At 40.9% G+C, this 8,224-nt stretch overlaps 1 non-coding gene across 1 annotated transcript; it reads right to left on the bottom strand.

Moving 5' to 3' along the window:
• Nucleotides 1–1,014: 1,014 nt before the first annotated feature.
• Nucleotides 1,015–1,121, bottom strand: LOC141645050 (small nucleolar RNA R71). The gene has a single exon (XR_012544644.1). It is a non-coding gene; the product is annotated as a small nucleolar RNA R71 (small nucleolar RNA).
• Nucleotides 1,122–8,224: the final 7,103 nt, after the last annotated feature.

The raw sequence follows: 8,224 nt of genomic DNA, 5'->3' as shown, positions 1-8,224 counted from the left end.
GCATATATCAATTGTTTACATTCCCATTTACTTTACTTGCTTTGTTTTGCTTTCATTTCTTTACATTTCATTGTTAAGTAGTTTAGATTGCAAACCTCAAACTCAACCTAAATTGTGACACCCTAAGACATAACTCTCTACAACCGATACATCAATACAATACCCATCCCTTGGAATCCGACCTTTACTTGCCACTATACTAAGAGTAGTTAGTTGAGATTATAAATATTGTTTTGATTGGCTTAGACGACAATGTTTAGACCGAATCAAAAAATGGCGCCGTTGCCGGGGGGGGGGGGGGGGGACGGTGTTCAATTAAATTGTTATAATTTGTTGTTTTTAGTTGTGTCTTTCTTAGCCTTGGGGAAGTCAAATTCCTCAAGGTAGTTTTAATTGTTTTCTAGTTATTTAATTTTGGCATGTCTTGGAGATCACAAGGCGGTCTTTTGCCTATTGATCCCGAGATTGAGAGAACCTTGACCAACATTAGAAGAACCGTTAGAGGAACTTCAACAAGTTTGGGTATTGGAGAACTTGTGGACATTAGTATCATCCAATCGGATAGTGTTGAGTTTACCAATCCTTTTGCAAGAGAAGGAGAGGAGAACCCAATTCAAAACCAACCACAAAATCAACCTACAATGCCTAAATTTTCATCTCATTCCGTACCAACCGAGGAGAACCTACCAAATGGTACTCCAACACCACCCCACTTGACCGGTAATTTCATTGCTAAATCCGCATTCATAAAATTAGTTGAGAGAAGTCAATTTGGAGGGATGCCTAATAAAGATCCTCATCTACACATGGAGACTTTTTGTGACTATTGTGGTGCAATTTTGCCAAACGGGGGTAACTTATGACCAAATTCGATGGGTATTACTTCATTTTTCCTTGATCGGGGCCGCAAAGCAATGGTTAAAGAGCCTAGACAAGGCCACTCTTGGAATTGATTCATGGAAGAAGTTAGCACTTACCTTTTACAAGAAGTTCTATCCTCCAGAGAAGAATAACATGTTGAGAGCCCAAATCACCGGGTTCAAGAAAAGATATGAAGAGTCTGTATATGAGGCTTGGGAGAGATTCAAAGATACATGTCGCTCTTGTCCTCATCATGAACTAAGCGAATGGTTTCTTGTTCAACAATTTGGAATGGGTTGTATGAAGACTCAAGGAATGTGCTCAACATGGGTTCTAATGGAATATTCATCAAGGTAGATGACAACCAAACTTGAGCAAAGATAGAGGAGATGGCGGTTCACAACTATCAATATAGTAGGCCAAGAAAAGCTACTGGGGGAGGGAGTCAAGAAGTTGACTCCGTCACACAATTGAGTGCCGATTTGGGTGCCTAACTAAGCGCCCATATTGACACAATGAACTTGAAATTTGAGAAAGCCATAGCCAAGATCAATGAAGCTTCTCAATCACCCAAGCAACATATCAATGCCATGGTGGCAACATCTTCTATTCCAAATGGAGTGTGTGAGAAATGTGGAACTTTGGGACATGATCAACAAGAGTGTAGGGGCACAAGTGAGCAAGTGAATTTTTTCCAAGCATACAAGAATGGCACCCCTTATTCCAACTATTACAATAAAAACACCAAATTCCACCCAAACTTCTCATACAAAAGCCAAAATGTTCAAAATCCTCAACCCACATACACCCCACCTCCAATGAGAAACCCTAGTCAAAGACCATACTTCAAAAAAAAACCAACCCTCTTACAATCAACCCAATGACCAATCTTTTGATGTTAAAAAAGCGGTCCTCCAAATGCAAAAGAGCCAACAAGATTTCTTTGCTCAAATGCAAATAGATAGCCAAGCCAAAGACACTACCATCAACAATATCCTTGCTCACACCAAAATGTTGGAGACTCAAGTGTCCCAATTGGCCTCTTCAAATTCCCAAAGACAAAAAGGACAATTACCTCCCCAAGGTAATCCTCCTACAAGATATGAGACCATCAATGCCATCCACTTGAGGAGTGGTGCAAGATAGGAAGGACCTAAGATGGCAATTGAAGAGAATATTGTTGAGGAAAATTTTAAATAAAGTGATGTGATAGAACCATTGAGGAGAAATCTTAAGGTGGCAGAGCCAACTACCAATGACTCATCAAAGAAGAGAAATGAAGAGAAGGCCAATGAAGTTGAGAAAGAGCCTATCGTGATTAGACTTCCGTTCCCAAGTCGCCAAGCCAAGCCCAAGCTTGATGAGCAACTTGGAAAGTTCATGGAGATTGTGAAGAACCTAGAGGTTTCTATACCATTCACGGAGCTAATCAACCATATTCCGGCCTATGCAAAATACATGATAGATATCCTTGCCAAGAAGTAGTCCATAAGGAAGTTGGAAACCATTGCCTTCACAAAGATAAGTAGTGCAATTCTTCAAGGGAATTCCCCACCTAAGCTCAAGGATCTGGGAAGCTTCTCCATTCCATGTACCATTGGTGACACCACAATCAACAAGGCACAATGTGATCTAAGTGCAAGTGTGAGTGTCATGCCATATTCGGTATGTGAAAGACTAGGAGTGGGAGAGCTCAAATGCACTAACATGACCTTACAAATGGCGGACCGAACAACAAAGAAAGCACTAGGGATATAGAAAGACGTACCCGTGAGAGTTGGAAAGTTTTTTATACCGGTGGACTTTGTTATTGTTGACTACATGGAGGAAGATTCCAACATTCCAACCATTCTAGGAAGACCATTCCTACACACCGCCGGAGCGGTGATTGATGTAAAGAAAGGGATGCTCACACTTAAAGTTGGTGATGAAACAATTACCTTTAATCTTGATAAGACTGTGAGAACTCTCAACTTTCTTGAGCTATGCTTTATGGTTAATCCCTATACCCGGGAAGGTGACAAAAATAAAGTGGAATCTCCATTCAAAGGACAAGTGAAAGATGGAAATATCAAAGAGAAGGGCAAAGACACACCGCCCAATTGAAAGAAAGACATTGATGATGTTGAAATGGCCCTATTCATAGAGCATGGAATTTTTCACAACAAGAATGAGAGCTTGGAAAGCTCGCCCATGACAAGTATCGATGGAGGCCTTATTGGCCATGTTAACAAGGAAGAAGAGTTGATCTTGTTAACTCAAGATTCTACCAACATAGGGAAAAAAGCAAGGGAAGTAGGTGGTCTATGGGATGATGAGTTTGAAGGACTTGTTAACCCTTACATTGGTATGACCCTAGACCAAGGCTATATATATTCTTGTCACCTCTTTGACTCGGACTACTACATGGATGAAGACGACAATGTGCCAAGGTCCATGCAAGACCTCCATCATGATAATGAACAAGCATTTGACTACTTCTTCAAGGCGTTGAGCAACATTAACAACGTCCTTGCTTTACCCCCTTAACACCTTTCAAGAAAAGGAGAGTTTGGTGGAGTCCTCCCTAAACCACCTTTTGTAAATATTCTAACCTCTTAACTTGTACATTATTCAATTTTTGCAAAGCATTTTATATACCTTGTTGTTTAACTTGTGTAACAAGAGAGCAAGTGAAGGAAGGATTTTAATGTGCTTAAAATGTGTAGTGTTTGATGATCAAGTGTGGGGAGGCAATTGCCTAGGCTATCCAAGCCTTTGTAGTACAACCCATAAGAATTGAAGAAAAAAATGGTGCGGGAAAGGGATCCCCACGAGCGGACCTCAGCTCGTGAGTATTGGAGCAAGGCAAAAACTTGAAATCATGTACTGTGAAGAAACCTGCCCGTCCCCAGCTCGGGACGAGCATCCCAGACGTGAACCCACTCGACCTAAGCTCAGGACGCACGTCCCCAGAGTGCAAATTTTGCACTGCCTGAAAATCTGCCCGACCCCAAATGGAGCCGCCCGTCCTGACCTGCTATTAGACCATAAACACGGGATTTCTACTCTTTATTCTTCATTTATTTTCTCCTTCAAACACAAAAACACATTTTCCCTCACTACAAACATCAATCCTCTCATCCAAAAACACAAATTTCTTAACCAAATTCACCAAAATCAAGTGCAAACTTGCGCTAAACAAATTTAAATCACTCCTTTGTCAACAAGAAGACCATTCATCATCAAAATCTCCACAAATTCAATCAAAATTTCTAGGGTTAGGGTAAAATCCGAAAACCCCAAATTGATTGAGCATTTGATTGAAATTGGAGGAAGAAAGGAGCATTCAAGCTTATTCTAGGTTTGTTGATATCAAATTGAAAGGAAAATCATCATAGCAAGGACCAATGGCAATACCAAGTCACCAAAAGCCCCAAATTTATCCAAAAGGCAACAAGCTCTTGCATCAAAGGTATTAGTAGTGGTTCAACATCAAAGGGAGCAAGCTAGGGAGACTAATGGTGCTATTGGTGAGGTTACTACCACTGTCCCGGAGGTTGAGCAATTGAAATTTTTTCCAGAGGTAACTTTTATTTCCAATAAGCATAGAACTGCATTCGAATCTCTAGCTAAGAAAAAGATGATTGATACTAAATTTGTGTTCCAAGATACCTTGGATAAATTGGGTGTGCTTGAACAAACTAAGTCATTTTTCATGTCCATGGGGTTATCTACCCTATTTCAAATGAATGAGTTAACTTGCCCCTCCTTAACCTTCGAATTCATAAGTTCTTTGAGGGAGTATAACATTGAGGCTAGGAAATATGTCGAATTTCGCTTTGAAAACAAGAGTAGGACAATGTGCAAAAGTGATCTAGGTGAGGTATTCGGGCTTAAAGACTATCGTAGCTTCTTCAAAAAGCCTCCGGGGTTTAATGTCGAACCCCTTTGGAAAGCCATTGCCGGTCGTGAGTTGACCACCTTCCGGGAATGTCATGCCTTATAAATTCATCATCCAGGTATTAGGTATTGACATAAGTTTGTGGCTAATATCTTGATAGCCCGAAAAGAAGCTAATCACTTGACCAAGCTAGATCTTATCTACCTTGAATCCTTCATGAATGTCAATGGGAAGTCCGACAACGACTACAATATTCTTCATTTATTGATCAAAAGATGGTTGGACATTGAAAATGGGAAGGATGGCGCGGCCTTTATTGTTAGTGGAGGCTTGATAACTAAGTTGGCAAAGCTCTTTAACCCACACATCAACAAAGACAAAACATACAAACCGATTAAAGGAAGCAATCTCCTTGATATGCATTCATTGATTCACAAATTTCATTGGGTAAAATATGAGAATTCCGCCCAAGGTTATGAATGGATCATCAAGGATGCCGACTCAATTTTCTTGCCAAGTAAGATTTGCCACATTTCTGTTCACCGGAACAACTACCTTATTTCCGTCACAACAAATGCCAAGAGTACCATCAAACAACAACAACAACAACAAGTTCCAAATGAAGAAACCTCCTCCCTAGTGGTTTGATATGCCAAACCAGGGGTTAATATGGTTTTGACAGGATTTGTACATAAAAAAGAAGATAGAACCCTGAACTTATTATCCTCAAGGAAAGCACAGAGAACTCCTAAGAACAGTGAATCCTAAGATTAATTCAATCCCCTAAGCAATGCACAAGGAGAATAAACTAAACTCAGGCCAGCAACTAAGCAAAGCACAAGTTACTAAAAGTTTTGTTAACTAAGCAAGGCACAAGTTAACAGGTTGAAGAGAGTAGACTCTTTAGGTTTTCATTTCATTCAAATCTGCCTGTAAGAGTGGGATATCAGGCTGCTTAAATAGAGTTTACAAAGAGATCTCTGCCCTTGATTAAACTATTATCTAATGACTCAGAAGACCTTACAAAAGAAGTTAAAATAACAGCAAGAAGTCCACAAATGAGGACGAAATAACATGATAATAAAACAGATTGGTTAAAAGTTCAGAAAAGCACAATAAAGCATTCTTATTTGTTTCCTGAAATGGCAATGCTGTTCTCAGGTCTTTAAAGCTCTTGTTTGGCCTTCTTGTTGCTTGTCTCCTGACTTTATAGGGACTACTATGACCCTCCAAGATCCTTATTTAGATAATGAGACTTACTTAAACAAAAACAAAGGACTTATCTTTGAATTAGCAAGGATAATGTTGCCTTCTTCCCTGAATGGACCCTGACTTTGTGAGCCTGATTAACTATTCTTCTAAGAATAATTTGAGGAACTTCTCCAGGATGATTTTGTAGCTTGGACTCTTAATGTTGACTAAAAATTAGCTGGAGCCCTTGGTTGGATAGTTCCTTTAGAGAATATGGGTAATTCCCAAGCCTAGTCAGGCCAAGCTCCTTGTGATTGTCTTGATGGTTGCCTGATCCCCTTGCTCCTGCATCATCCTCCCTAGGTGGAAGAGGCTTTGCCCTCAAATCCTTAGTATTCTCTTCATCACTGTCATAGTAGGGGCTGAGGTCTCCAATGTTAAATGTTCCATGAACCTCATACTCTCCTAGAAGATCAACCTTGTAAGCATTTGTCCTACCCTTTTCTGTTATCTCAAATGGTCCATTAGCCCTTGGCATGAGCTTGTTCTTTCTCTTACCAGGGAACCTTTCTTTCCTCATGTGTACCCACACCAGATCACCTGGTTGGAATTCTTTCCTGCCTTTGGTTGGCTTGCTGTTCTTCCTAGCCTGCTCATTTGCCTTTTCAATTTGCCTCCTCACCTACTTATGTAGGTGCCTCATCTATTCTACCCTTTTCTTTGCATCATAATTGACTGTTGCTCTTGGGACATTGGATAGATCAATGGTCATGAGAGGGTTGCTTCCATATACCACTTCAAATGGGCTATGTCCAGTACTGGAGGAAGGAGATCTGTTGAAGGCAAATTCTGCCTGAGCTAGCTTGAGATCCCAATCTTTCAGTGAGCTCTTCACAATACACCTGAGTATCCTACCCAAAGTGCGGTTTGTGACCTCTGTTTGCCCATCTGTTTGAGGGTGATGGGAGGTGCTAAAGAGCAGTTTGGTGTTGAGGAGTCTCCAAAGGGTCTTCCAAAAGTAGCTCATAAACTTGGTGTCCCTGTCAGATACAATTGTTTTGGGAACACCATGTAGCTTCACAATTTCTTTGAAATATAAGTCAGCTCCTCCTGAGGCATCTTCAGTTTTCTGGCATGGCACAAAATGGGCCATCTTACTAAACCTGTCCACCACAACCAGGATAGAATCCTTCCCTCTCTGAGTTCTTGGCAAGGCCACTATAAAATCCATGCTTATATCCTCCCAAGGTTTATCTGGAACAGGCAGTGGAGTATAAGCCCCTGGTTGAAATGAACTTTTTGATTTTTGAAAGGTAGAGCATCTTCTGATGGTGGCTTGAACATCCCTCTCCATTCTGGGCCAATGGAACTGGTCTTGAAGTATATCCAAGGTCTTCTGTACCCCAAAATGTCCTGCTAAACCATTAGAGTGAACCTCTTTAATTAGTAAATCCCTATAGGAGCCTCTGGGAATACACAGTTTGTTTCCCTTGAATAAATACCCTTCTTGCAGTGTGAACTTGGACCCTGGGCTGTTTGGATTGACTTGCAAGGTCAGCCAATCCTCCATGAAATCCTGATCATCCTTGTAGAGCTCCTTCATAAACTCAAACCCCAACACTCTTTGCTGAACTGTGACTAACATAGAGTGCCTCCTAGATAGTGCATCTGCTACAACATTGAGCTTTCCCTCTTTATGCTTGCTAGAAAAATTAAAAGATTGGAGAAACTCAACCCACTTAGCATGCCTGGCATTCAGTTTATGCTGGCCATTAATATACTTTAGTGCCTCATGATCAGAGTGAAGAATAAAGGGTTTTGGTTTTAGATAGTGGCTCCAATACATCAGTGACCTTGACCAATGCATAAAACTCCTTGTCATATGTTGAGTAGTTAAGCTTGGCTCCACTGAGTTTCTCACTAAAGAAGGCTACTGGATTACTTCCCTGAATGAGCAGTGCCCCTATCCCTATTCCACTAGCATCACATTCCACCTTAAACAACTGATCAAAATCAGGCAATGCCAGGATAGGTGCCTCACACAGTTTCTTCTTGATAAGTTCAAAGGCCTGCTGAGCCTGTTCTGTCCAAGTAAACACTCCTTTTTTCATTTCTTCAGTCACAGGTGCCATGATTGTACTGAATCCCTTGATGAACCTCCTGTAAAATGATGCCAAGCCATGGAACCCCCTCACTTGAGTGATGGTTTTAGGAGCAGGCCATGACCTGATAGCTGCAATCTTCTCCTGATCCACAGCTATGCCCCTCTCAGTTATCACATATCCCAAG

This window comes from Silene latifolia, chromosome 2 (assembly GCF_048544455.1).
Source record: "Silene latifolia isolate original U9 population chromosome 2, ASM4854445v1, whole genome shotgun sequence".
Classification (NCBI taxonomy): domain Eukaryota; kingdom Viridiplantae; phylum Streptophyta; class Magnoliopsida; order Caryophyllales; family Caryophyllaceae; genus Silene; species Silene latifolia.
Note: the sequence above shows the minus strand (reverse complement) of the source record. Positions and strands in the feature narration are given on the sequence as shown.